General features: G+C 41.9%; 1 long non-coding RNA gene across 1 annotated transcript in view; it reads right to left on the bottom strand.

The window, feature by feature from the left end:
- The window catches only part of LOC103236108 (uncharacterized), a 70,826-nt gene extending 62,137 nt beyond the window's left edge, over nucleotides 1-8,689 (bottom strand). Inside the window, exon 1 of the long non-coding RNA XR_498061.3 lies at nucleotides 8,510-8,689. This is a non-coding gene — a long non-coding RNA (uncharacterized lncRNA). The remainder of the gene's footprint in view (nucleotides 1-8,509) is intronic.
- Nucleotides 8,690-14,136: the final 5,447 nt, after the last annotated feature.

Below are 14,136 nucleotides of genomic sequence, written 5' to 3' on the forward strand. Positions count from 1 at the left end.
CACAGTTTTCCTTACTTTCATGCAGGTGAATTACTCAAAGCCAAGTGTTAGACTACCAGAGCACAACTTGCTTTAGATTTACTGAACTAAATATCCAACAGACTTTTGCTCAACATAAGCAGCATAAAACAAACGCATGCAATCTAAGGGGATCTCAGGTGAAACATTCCCTTGAGCATCAGCTGTACATTCTTGGTGCCAGGTAGTAAACGTCATTGGGGAAATAGCTGTGAATATCATTCTTTCTGTACCTGAGAAATGTCACCTTCTCAGGAATGCAATTAACTGTGTGTTCAGGAACATAAAAAAGCATGTGAAATAACCTGGTGGGTGCTGAATATTTTCCTTTCTTCATTTCAAAATAAATAGCATGTTTATAGCAAACTAAGTAAAAGGCCTATTATTGGGTTTTGGTGAACCTGGTGTTCTCTAACTCTTGATTTGTTTCCTTTATAATCAGTAATTTCCAAGTGAATGTTAAGTAAGGGTCAGTAAGTGTGAATTACCCCAAGCTATGTGGCATGTTGGAAAAAATAAGATCAAGGGGTCATCAAATGAAGTTCTAGTTTAAAATAAATTAATTCTAGCACAGATCAATTTGTTTAGATATTGTCCAGCCAAAAAATTCATTCCTATGACCTGAGCCAAAGTCTTCTGACTTTGTGCTTAGTTGGCCTCCTCCTTGTCCCTCCCATCCAAGAACAGCATGGACAGCTGTGACCCAAAACAGGGTGTGTCTCTGGCTATGGGACTTAGATGCCACACTCTAGATTTTCTCTCCCATCATGGCATTTGAGGTTGAGATCCACATGTTGGCTTTGCTTCCTGGGCAGCTGGGAGGTTGTACAGGGTCACAGGGCTTCTCACAGGGGTGCACTGCTTCCCCTTCCCACTGGCCTAATTTCCCTCTAGGGTAGAAGTGACACATTTCTGTTCCCCTTGCAGATTGCTCAAAAGTTTCCAAATGATCAGGTGGGTTTTTGCCTTGGACTGATGCTGTATTTTGGGGACAATTTCCACAAGGGAGAGGCACTTTACATAACCATCAGCCTTGTGTAGGCTATTATTGCAGGGTTTTTCAAAACTATTTGCCAACGAGTTGATTTTTTGAGTCTTTATGTTTGTATATACACACACACACGCACACGTGCTACAAGATGTTATTTTCTGCTTCTTTTCACTTTTAACCCACTGGTCATTCACTTATTGACTTGACAAAGACATACTGAGTGCCTGCTCTGTTGCAGACAGTGTCTCTGGATTGACAAAATGTCTGGTCATATGACTTAGGAATATGGCAGAAGCACTTTGGAGAAGTTTCCTCTGAGATCATTTACTTTGAATGAAAAAATAAGGTGGTCATCAAGCAATAATATATTTTCAGGACTCAAAAAAAAAAATAAGTGGTTTTTTTTTTTTGAGACATAGTCTTGCCCTCTCGCCCAGGCTGGAGTGCACTGGCGTGATCTCGGCTCACTGCAAGCTCTGCTTCCTGGGAGCCATTCTCCTGCCTCAGCCTCCCGAGTAGTTGGGACTACAGGTGCCCACCACCATGCCCGGCTAATTTTTTGTAGTTTTAGTAGAGGCTGGGTTTCACCATGTTAGCCAGGATGGTCTCAATCTCCTGACCTCATGATCTACCCGCCTTGGCCTCCCAAAGTGCTGGGATTACACGCGTGAGTCACCGCGCCCGGCCAGAGTGGGAAAATTTTAAGATCCAGGCTCTTTTCCCAGCACAAGCCTTCTCAGTTGTGCGATTTTGAGTTAATCTGAAGGGTTTGGTGTAGTTTCATTTGTTCTTGGAGTACTATAGGAATCAGGTTCCTATGCTGAAACTACATCAAACCCTTCAGATAAATGTCAAAGCTATCTTACATGTTTGTTGAATCCAGAAGATCCTATGGCTGTCATATATAAATTATCAGTGATATAATCTTAAAGGATTTCTAACTTTTAATTTGATTTTATGATTTTTGTACTCCTCTCTGTAAATGTAGGAGATAAGAAATTGTTTTTCTCCATAAATGAAAAAAATCTTCAATTTATAGCCCAAAGACATGTCTTTGTCTTTTAATCCCTATGTCAATATTACCCTCTTGGGGCTATGTTTTCTGCCACTCTCAGGACTAGGCATTTATGTTTTCCTGAAAAAATGGTGACTCATGAGACCAACTCTTCTCATTGAAGACTCAAATGTGGTAAGATTGCTGTCAATGAAACTTTCCACATGGAAACTGGTTTAAAACATTTATAATGATCAGGGAAATGCAAATCAAAACCACAATGTGATACCACTTTACTCCTGCAAGAATGGCCATAATCAAAACATCAAAAAATAGTAGATGTTGGTATGGATATGGTAAAGGGAAACATTTCTACACTGCTGGTTGGAATGTAAACTAATACAACCACTATGGAAAACAATGTGGAGATTCCTTAAGGAACTAAAAGTAGAACTATCATTTGATCCAGCAATCCCACTACTAGATATCTACCCAGAAGAAAAGAAGTCATTATATGAAAAAGATAGTTGCACATACACGTTTATAGCAGCACAATTCACAATTGCAAAAATGAGGAACCAACCCAAATGCCCATCAATCAACAAGTGGATAAAGAAACTGTGATATATAGATACACAATGGAATACTACTCAGTCATATAAGGGAATGAATTAACAGCATTTGCAGTGAACTGGATGAGATGGGAGACTATTATTGTAAGTGAAGTAACTCAGGAATGGAAAATCAAACATTGTATGTTCTCACTCTTAAATGGGAACTAAGCTATGAGGATGTAAAGGGATAAGAATGACACGATGGACTTTGAGGACTCAGGGTGAAAGGGTGGGAAGGGAGCGAGGTATAAAATACTACAAATTGGGTTCAGCATGTATTGCTTGGGTAATGGGTGCAACAAAATCTCAGAAATCACAACTAAAGAACTTGGTCATGTGAACAAACACCACCTGTTCCCCAAAAACCTATGGAAATAAAAAAATTTAAAAATATACAACTGCATTATATTAACACTTACTTGAATATAAGAAAAACACTTAACACTATAAAACCAACAAACTTGACAGAAAGTGATGGAAAGTCTCGTGTTGAAGAGATACAGTGGTGGGCTAACTCCAGATGTTCTCAAAGGAGTTTTGAAAGAAATACTTTAATACATCCATACATATATATCAAAAAATAGAAGGGAAACTAGTTAAGTAAGGTAGAAATAGAAAACGATCATACAAAATAAAACTGATTAAGCATGTGTATTACCAATATATCCCTACTTTCAATCATTATGTTAAGTAAACATCTATTTTTTTAGTCATTGTCTGGGGAAAAGTGTCTTGTTGAGGCTTTGCGTTTCTCTTCCTATGCTGCACATATGTGATGTGTTGATAAAAAATTAATTTGCTGGCCAGGCACAGTGGCTTAGGCCTATGATCCTAGTACTTTAAAAGGCCAAGGCAGAAGGATCAGCTGATGCCAGGAGTTCAAGACTAATGTGGGCAATCTCTACACAAATTAAAAAAAATTAGCCAGGCATGGTGGCATGTGCCTGTAGTCCCAGCTTAAGTCTCATAGTAACTTAATTACAATGGGCAATATAGAGACTTGAAATTTTAAGCCATACATCCTCTGGAGAATATTTTTAATCTTAACACCCCAATTTTTAAAGAGAATGTTTGTTTTTGACTCAGAATGTTCTTGACGTGAACTATCAGGACTAGGTTATAGAACCCTTACATAGATGAAGTCTTGAATTCTGCATGAAATTTTTAGTAGTTTAGCTGTGACTCAGAAGCAGGAGAACACTCTAAAGAGTCTGATATGGTTTGGCTCTGTGTCCCCACCCAAATCTCATTGTAATCCCCAGTTTTGGGGAGGGGCCTGGTGTGAGGTGATTGGATCATGGGTGCAGATTTCCACTTTGCTGTTCTCGTGATAGTGAGTTCTCATGAGATCTAGTTGTTTAAAAGTATGTAGCACCTCCCCCTTCACTCTCTCTGTCTCCTTCTCTGCCATGTGAAAATTGTGCCTGCTTCTCCTTCACCTTCTGCCATGACTGTAAGTTTCCCAAGGTATCCCCAGTCATGCCTACTGTGGAACTGTGAGTAAATTAAACCTCTTTTATTTATAAACCACCCAGTCTCAGGTATTTCTTTACAGCAATGTGAGAATGGACTAATACAGTCTGCCTTTAAAATGTTTTTTCTACTGGTTTGATCACCAATATCCATGTTTTGCTGTTTAAAGAGAAATTATTTATCAGAGCTCTAGAGCTAGAACAAAGCAAGTTTTATTAATCTGGGTTCCACCAATTAAGTCTGCAAAATTATTTATTTGTTTGAAATGGCTTTATTGTTGCATTGTTTATACAGAAAAATTTTGCTACTTTGCAAATTAGTATGCAAAAGTTTGTAGTGTCTTATTTATCTATTTAAAATCCATTTTTTTGAGAAAAGTAAAGTTCTCAAACTTCTCAATTTAATTCTGTATTACCAGATGTTGCTAATTATGAATACGTTGTTACGCTCTCCCCTTTTTCTTCCATGTAAGTTTTAAAATATATTTTTATTATGACTCTTATTTCATCGTATTACAGTATCTAGCACATGTCTTTTCCCTCTTAGATAAGGCACGATTGAATTGGGTCTTACTCAGTTTTTTAAATCTAGAGTAGTGCTTTGCATAAATAAATATCTGTTGAGTGAATAACATTAACTCAATAACAATAAACGTTTGTGAGTGCTTTCAATAAATATTTGTTGAGTGGATAAAGGACAGAATGATGACTAGTCTCCATCTGAAGAGACTCTGTGAGGTAAAGGGGAGTGTGAAATGGTAACAGACTGCAACTAGGAGTCCCAAGGTGACAGTTTTACCATTAAGGGAAAAGTAGGTAGTTTGGTAGTGAAGGCAAGGAAAGTAAACTTGACTTTGCAAAAAATTAGGTTAATTCTTCCTAGGTTAATACTTCCAACTCCTAGGAAGTATTTAGAGAGTTCTGGGGTGTTTTCAGTTATCAGAATGATTGTGCGGGGTGGGGGTTGTCTGACTGGCAATTTTTGGTAGGGAGACGGGAATGTTAGATGTCCCCATGTATGAGAAAGTCCCACACATAGAGTTTCCCAAATCTCAAACAGCCCCTGGATATTCTGCTGGATTTTCAGGCTAATGGAGCACATTTTTGTGTGGTTTTCTGAGCCTAGACCAGTGTTTCTCAAACTTTAATAGGTCTATGAACCACGTGGGAGCCTTTGTGTAGTGAAGAGGTTTTTTTTTTTGTATTTTTAAATTGATATATCATAGATGTATATATTTTTGAGGTACATGTGGTGTTTTAATACATGTATACAATGTGGAATGATCAAGTCAGGTAACTGGGATGTCCATTAACTGCAACATTGATCCTCTCTTTGTGTTGGGAACATTACAATTCTTCTCTTCTAGCGATTTTGAAATCTACAATAAGTTATTACTTACTATAATTTCCCTACTGTATTATTGAATATTAGAACTTATCCTTTCTATCTACTTATATTTATGTAATGAAGATTCTAATTCTTCAGGTCTTATGTGGGGCCTGAGAGTCCCATATAACCAGCTCCAGGTGATGCGAAGACACTGGTTCACGGGCCCCCCTCCCAGAAGGTGTGATTGAACTGACTCAGGTGAGTCCTGTGCATCTGGAGCATTGAAGGCTTCCTGGGCTGTTTTAATATGCAGTCATGGTTAACAATTACTAGCCTAGAGACTAACTCTTTTTCCATATAAACACAATGTATTTTTTACACAGTTTTATGTATAGGGAATCTTTTATGATACCATGTAAATGGAAGAAAGGCTGTACTTCGATTTGTTTTGAACTGTTCCTAAGAGCTGTCACCCTTTGGAAAGATGAGCCCCTGACGGCAAGACCAGTCATAGTATTTGAGATGTTAATTCATTCCATCTGTATTGGTAGCTTTTGAATTCACAGTGATCCACCTACCTTGGTAAGTTTTTGACTCTTTTAAAGGGGCTTCCCTAGTATAATCATGCCCAAACATTTATATATTTATATACATATCTTGATTTACTTTCTTTTTATTTCTCATTTATAATACAATTAATAATTACATTGATTTTTTAAAAATATGTGGGCAGGGAGATTATTATCTGTCAATGTCATTTTGGGATATTAGTGGGGGAATTGGGTCTGATAAAGCTGAAAACTTCTCTGAATCAGAATGGAGGGCAGGGGAGCGCCATCATAGGCAGCAGACTTGAGGAAAGGGGCTTTAGGCCATAAGAGAACTGAACACAGTGTCTTTACCTGAAGGTCAGTGGATGGTTTCATAAGTCTCATTAAAATTATGCCTTTTTTTTTTTTTTTTTTTTTTTTTGCTTTTAGACAGTCTCACTCTGTCACCCAGGTTGGAATGCAGTGGCACAATCTTGGCTCACTGCAACCTCTGCCTCCCCAGTTCAAGCGATTCTCATGCCTCAGCCTCCTGAGTAGCTGGAATTACAGGTTCACCACCACGCCTGGCTAGCTTTTGTATTTTTAATAGCGACAGGTTTTGTCATGTTGGCCAGGCTGGTCTCAAACTCCTGACTTCAAGTGATCTGCCTGTTTCAGCCTCCCAGAGTTCTGGGATTATAGGTATGAACCACTGCACCTGGCCTAAAATTACAACTTTAAATAACAAAAATTTAAATCAAAAAGGAAAAAGCCCATAATCTGACTACCTATTCAAATAAACTATTTTCATTTCTCTGTGTTTCTTATCCATGTATGTGAAAATAAAAAATAATGTAATTGTAGAGTAGATATGATTTTGCATTTTTTCTATTAATATTGTGGTAAACACTTCCCTTTTAATGACTGTATTATGTTCTTAGAACAATGTCTTAACAATCTCTCTAATTATAACTGAAAATGGTTTTAAATGTTTACTACTATGAATAACATTAAATATATATTTGTGTGATTAGAATTTCTTTTTATAGTGGAGAGATTATTCCTTTAGGGAGAATTGAGAGGAGTGAGATCACATGGTCAACACCCATGAATATTTTCATGGTTCTAAAATGTGTTGCCACGTAACTTGCTGGAAGGGCTATACCAAATGCAAGTTGGCTTTTAAAAGTCAAACTTATTTTGATACAAGATCAACATATGTGCCACATTAACTAACCATTTATCAACTGGTGAGAAATAAAATTATCATTTCTTAACATACAGAATAAGGAATATAATCCAGGAATTGTGCCAACATCTTCATGTTATGAATGGGCCAGGCAATCACAAACCTCAGTTCTTTTCATTTTGGTCATAATTTTTTTTTTAAATTGTGATGTAGTCTTGCTCTGTCGTCCAGTCTGGAGTGCAGTGGCATGATTTCGGCTCACTGCAACCTCTGCGTCCTGGTTTCAAGCAATTCTCCTGCCTTGGCCTCCCAAGTAGCTGGGATTACAGCACCCGCCCCCACACCTGGCTAATTTTTCTATTTTTATTAGAGATGGGGCTTCACCATGTTGGTCAGGCTGGTCTTGAATTCCTGACCTCTAGTGATCCGCCTGCCTCGGCCTCCTAAAGTGCTGGGATTCAGGTGTGAGCCATCACGCCTGGCCCTTTGGTCATAATTTTAAAGTAGATCCCCTCTTCTCTAAGGCACATTTTGGACACACTGTGACCCAAGCCTCAGGTATGATTGTTTCCATCCTTCTTTTTGCCACAGCATACGTGAGAGGGCTGAGGCTGTAATTTTACTTGTGTATATGCATGTTAGGCCTCAATTGACTTCATAATCTACAACACTTGAGAGGATTAAAAATGAAGATTATGGCTGGTGAGATGGCTCATGCCTGTAATCCCAGCACTTTGGGAGGCTGAGGTAGGAAGGTTGCTTGAGCCCAGAAGTCTGAGACCAGCCTGGGCAACATGGCGATCCCCATCTCCACAAAGTATTTTTAAAATGAGCCAGGTGGCATGTGCCTGTAGTCCTGGCTACTTGGAAGGCTGAGGCGGGAGGAGCCCTTGAGGGGTTGAGGCTGCCATGGGCTGTGATTTTACCACACTGCATTTCAGCCTGGACCACAGAGGGAGACCTTGTTTCAAGAAAAAAAAAAGAATGAAAATTACAACTGTGAGAGGTGACAACATGCTAGCAGCCCCCCATCAAGTCCTGCAGGCGCTGGCTGGCCGGCCAAGTGCGGCCCCGCTGAGCCCGTGGCCACCTGTAACACAGGCGGGCCCGCGTGCAGCCCGAGCTCCTTGGCTCAGCCAAGACGTGAAGGAAAAGTGGAAGCTGGTTCCAGACAAAGCAAAGCTCCCAATTCTGAAAAGTCGGGGGTGGGGGTTGTTAGAGAGCCCTTTCCCAGAAAGCCTGACACCAGTGTGTTTAGTCTCAGGCTGCACTAGTCCTCTTTAACTGGCCGACAGGTGCCCGGTATTAGCCCCTGAATTCTAAGGAAAAATAGGACAGAATAGCAAGCGAAAGGGGTCCGATGGTACTCACCGCTTGGTGGCAGGCGATAGTCTCACCGCTTGGCGATAGGCAATAGTCTCACCGCTAGGCGATAGGCGATAGTCCCATCTATCCTATCTATCCTGACCCTTGCCCCCTGGGTCCTAATGCCTGCCGGATAAACTTCCTCTAGCCTCTTTTCTCTGAGGCTAGTCCGGCTTCTAAAAATCACTCCCTGTCTCTGGCGCTTTTCTAGTTTCTCCTATAGGAATGATTTCTAGTATAAACTCCAGGACTCTGTTACCTTCCTTAGGCACTCAGGCTCACCAATCAGAAAGACATAATTTTTGCCCAAAGCCCCGTTGTAAGGGGGACTACCTGGAATTTTAGGATCCCTCCTCAGACTAACAGGCCTAAGGAAAGCTATTCCTGAAGCTAGGATATGGGGAGCATCAGAAATTGTATCCTTCCTGTTCATATAAGTGAGGACAAAAGGTGTCACTCTTCCAACCCTGAAGATCCCTTCCCACCCTCAGGGTATGGCCCTCCACTTCATGTTTGGGGCATAACATCTTTATAGGACACAGGTAAGATTCCAATACTAACAGGAGAATGCTTAGGACTCTAACAGCTGTTCGATAATGCGTCTGTAAGTGCCACTGAATCCAACCTTCCTCGGTCCTCCTTGTGGTCTGGGAGGAAAACTAGTGTTTCTGCTGCTGCGTCGGTGAGCGCAACTATTCGGATCAGCAGGGTCCAGGGACTGTTGTGGGTTCTTGGGCAAAGGGAGAAATAAAACAAACCAAAACCAAGGGAGGTTTTGTCTTTCAGATGGGAAACACTCAGGCATCAACATGCTCACCCTTGAAATGCATCCTAAGCCATTGGGACCAATTTGACCCACAAGCCCTGAAAAAGAGGTGGCTCATTTTTTTCTGCACTAAGGCGCGGCCCCAATATTCTCTCTCTGATGGGGAAAAATGGCCACCTGAGGGAAGTATAAATTACAATACTATCCTCCAGCTTGACCTTTTCTGTAAGAGGGAAGGCAAATGGGGTGAAATACCTTATGTCCAAGCTTTCTTTTCATTGAAGGAGAATACACAACTATGCAAAGCTTGCAATTTACATCCCACAGGAGGACCTTTCAGCTTACCCCCATATCCTAGCCTCCCTATAGCTCCCCTTCCTATTAATGATAAGCCTCTTCTAATCTCCCCCACCTGGAAGGAAACAAAGAAATCTCCAAAGGACCACAAAAACCCCCAGGCTATCCGTTATGTCCCCTTCAAGCTGTAGGGGGAGGGGAATTTGGCCCAACCCGGGTACATGTCCCCTTCTTCCTCTTTGATTTAAAGCAGATAAGGCAGACCTGGGGAAGTTTTCAGATGATCCTGATAGGTACATAGATGTCCTACAGGGTCTAGGGCAAACCCTAGACCTCGCTTGGAGAGATGTCATGCTACTGTTAGATCAAACCCTGGCCTTTAATGAAGAGAGTGCAGGTTTGGCTGCAGCCCGAGAGTTTGGAGATAGCTGGTATCTTAGTCAAGTAAATGATAGAATGACAGTCGAAGAAAGGGACAAATTCCCTACCGGTTAGCAAGCCATCCCCAGTATGGATCCCCACTGGGACCTTGACTCAGATCATGGGGACTGGAGTCGTAAACATCTGTTGACTTGTGTTCTAGAAGGACGAAAGAGAATTAGGAAAAAGCCTGTGAATTATTCAATGATGTCCGCCATAACTCAGGGAAAGGAAGAAAATCTTTCTGCCTTTCTTGAGCAGCTATGGGAGGCCTTAAGAAAATATACTCCCCTGTCACCCGAATCACTCGAAGGTCAATTGATTCTAAAAGATAAGTTTATTACCTAATCAGCTGCAAATATCAGGGGAGAGCTCCAAAAGCAAGCCCTGGGCCCTGAACAAAATCTAGAGGCATACTAAACCTGGCAACCTCAGTGTTCTATAATAGGGACCAAGAGTAACAGGCCCAAAAGGAAAAGCGAGATCAGAGAAAGGCCGCAGCCTTACTCATGGCCCTTAGACAAGCAAACCTTGGTGGTACAGAGAGGACAGAAAATGGAGCAGGTCAATCAACCTGTAGGACTTGTTATCAGTGTGGTTTACAAGGACACTTTAAAAAAGATTGTCCAATGAAAAACAAGCCGCCCCCTTGTCCATGTCTGCTATGCCGAGGCAATCACTGGAAGGTGCACTGCACCAGAGTGCAGTGGTCCTCTGGATCAGAAGGCCCCAACCAGATGATCCAACAACAGGACTGAGGGTGCCTGGGGCAAGCGCCAGCTCATGTCGTCACCCTCACTGAGCCCCGGGTATGCTTAACCATTGAGGGCCAGGAAATTTACTTCCTCCTGGACACTGGCACAGCCTTCTCAGTGTTAATCTCCTGTCCTGGATGACTGTCCTCAAGGTCCATTACCATCCAAGGAATCCTGGGACAGCCTGTAACCAGATATTTCTCCCACCTCCTCAGTTGTAATTGGGAGACTTTGCTCTTTGCACATGACTTTCTTGTTATGCCTGAAAGTCCCACACCCTTATTAAGGAGGGATATATTAGCCAAGGCTGGAGCTATTATCTACATGAATATGGGGAACAAGTTACCCATTTGTTGTCCCCTACTTGAAGAGGGAATCAACCCTGAAGTCTGGGCATTGGAAGGACAGTTTGGAAGGCAGAAAATGCCCGCCCAATCCAAATCAGGCAAAAAGACCCCACCACTTTTCCTTATCAAAGACAATATCGCTTAAGGCCTGAAGCTCATAAAAGATTACAGGATATTGTTAAACATTTAAAAGCTCAAGTCTTAGTAAGGAAATGCAGCAGTCCCTGCAACACCCCAATTCTAGGAGTGCAAAAACCAAATGGTCAGTGGACACTAGTGCAAGATCTTAGCCTCATCAATGAGGCAGTAATTCCTCTATATCCAGTTGTACCCAACCCCTATACCCTGCTCTCTCAAATACCAGAGGGAACAGAATGGTTCACTGTTCTGGACCTCAAGGATGTCTTCTTCTGTATTCCCCTGCACTCTGACTCCCAGTTTCTCTTTGCCTTTGAGGATCCCACAGACTACATGTCCCAACTTACGTGGATGGCCTTGCCCCAAGGGTTTAGGGATATCCCTCATCTGTTTGGTCAGGCACTGGCCCAAGATCTAGGCCACTTGTCAAGACCAGGCACTCTGGTCCTTCAGTATGTGGATGATTTACTTTTGGCCACCAGTTTGGAAGCCTCGTGCCAGCAGGCTACTCTAGATCTCTTGAACTTTCTAGATAATCAAGGGTACAAGGTGTCTATGTTGAAGGCCCAGCTTTGTCTACAGCAGGTCAAATATCTAGGCCTAATCCTAGCCAGAGGGACCTCAGCAAGGAATGAATACAGCCTATACTGGCTTATCCTTGCCCTAAGATGTTAAAACAGTTGCGAGGGTTCCTTGGAATCACTGGCTTTTGCCGACTATGGATCCCCAGATACAGCGAGATAGTCAGGCCCCTCTATACTCTAATCAAGGAGACCCAGAGAGCAAATACTCATCTAGTAGAATGGGAACCAGAGGCAGAAACAGTCTTGAAAACCTTAGAGCAAGCCCTTGTACAAGCTCCAGGTTTAAGCCTTCCCACAGGACAAAACTTCTCTTTATACGTCACAGACAGAGCAGGAACAGCTCTTGGAGTCCTTACTCAGACTTGTGGGACAACCCCACAACCAGTGGCATACCTAAGTAAGGAAATCGATGTAGTAGCAAAAGACTGGCCTCACTGTTTACAGGTAGTTGTGGTGGTGGCCATCTTAGTGTCAGAGGCTATCAAAATAATGCAAGGAAAGGATCTCATTGTCTGGACTCCTCATGATATAAATGGCATACTAGGTGTCAAAGGAAGTTTATGGCTATCAGACAACCAACTACTTAGATACCAGGCGCTACTCCTTGAGGGTTCGGTGCTTCAAATATATACGTGCGTGGCCATCAACCCTGCCACTTTTCTCCCAGAGGATGGGGAACCAATCAAGCATGACTGCCAGCAAATTACAGTCCAGACTTATGCCGCTCGAGATGATCTCTTAGAAATACCCTTAGCTAATCCTGACCTTAACCTATATACTGATGGAAGTTCATTTGTGGAGAATGGGATACGAAGGGCAGATTATGCCATAGTTAGTGATGTAACCGTACTTGAAAGTAAGCCTCTTCCCCCAGGGACCAGTGCCCAGTTAGCAGAACTAGTGGCATTTACCCAAGCCTTAGAACTGGGAAAAGGAAAAAGAATAAATGTGTATACAGATAGCAAGTATGCTTATCTAATCCTACATGCCCATGCTACAATATGGAAAGAAAGGGAGTTCCTAACCTCTGGGGGAACCCCCATTAAATACTACAAGCAAATTATGGAGTTATTGCATGCAGTGCAAAAACCCAAGGAGGTGGCAGTCTTACACTGCCAAAGTCATCAGAAAGGGGAAGGAGAGGAGAGAACAGCAGCATAAACTGCTAGCAGAGGCAGGGAAAGACCAGCAAGAAGGAAAGAGGGAAAGAGACAGAAAGTCAGAGAGACAGAAGGAAAGAGAGGAAGAGACAAAGGAGCCAAAGAGAGAGAGAGAGAGTTAGAAGTAGTCAAGGAAAAATAGTGTACCCTATTCATTTGAAAGCCAGGGTAGATTTAAAGCCTATAATTGATAATTGAAGGTCTTCTCTGTAACCCTATAACACTGTAATATCACCTTGTTGTCAGTGCAAACAAGGGCATAGCCCGAAATCACTGAGACCACTGACAACCCATAGCCTTCCTATCAAAAATCCTTAACCCAGCAGATTTTCCTAACAGGGGATCTAAATCTTCATTGCCATACAAAGGTTCGACCAGACATAGGAGGAACTCCCTTCAGGACAGGACGATAGATGGTTCCTCCTCGGTGATTAAGGAAAAAGACACAATGGGTATTCAGTAAGTGATAAGGAAACTCTTATAGAAGCAGAGTTAGGAAAATCTCCTAATAATTGGTCTGCTCAAACACGTGAGCTGTTTGCATTCAGCCAAGTTATATTCTTCTTATGTGGAACATCGACCTATATCTGCCTCCCCACTAACTGGACAGACACCTGCACCTTAGTCTTTCTAAGTCCCAACATTAACATTGCCCCAGGAAATCAGACCTTATCAGTGCACCTCAAAGCTCAAGTCCGTCAGCGCAGAGTCATACAACTAATACCCCTACTTATAGGCTTAGGAATGACTACTGCTACAGGAACCAGAATAGCCAGTTCATCTACTTCATTATCCTCAAAGGATTTCTCAGACAGTTTGCAAGAAATAATGAAATCTATCCTTACTCTACAGTACCAAATAGATTCTTTAGCAAGCAGTGACTCTCCAAACCTGCCGAGGCCTAGACCTCCTCACTGCTGAGAAAGAAGGACTCTGTATCTTCTTAGGGGAAGAGTGTTGTTTTTACACTAACCAGTCAGGGATAGTATGAGATGCCACCTGGCATTTACAGGAAAAGCCTTCTGAAATCAGACAACGTCTTTCAAACTCTTATACCAACTTCTAGAGTTGGGCAGCATGTCTTTTCCCCTTTCTAGGTCCCGTGGCAGCCATCTTGCTGTTACTTGCCTTTGGACCCTGTATTTTTAACCTTCCTGTCAAATTCG

Source organism: Chlorocebus sabaeus, chromosome 7, assembly GCF_047675955.1.
Source record: "Chlorocebus sabaeus isolate Y175 chromosome 7, mChlSab1.0.hap1, whole genome shotgun sequence".
Classification (NCBI taxonomy): Eukaryota; Metazoa; Chordata; class Mammalia; order Primates; family Cercopithecidae; genus Chlorocebus; species Chlorocebus sabaeus.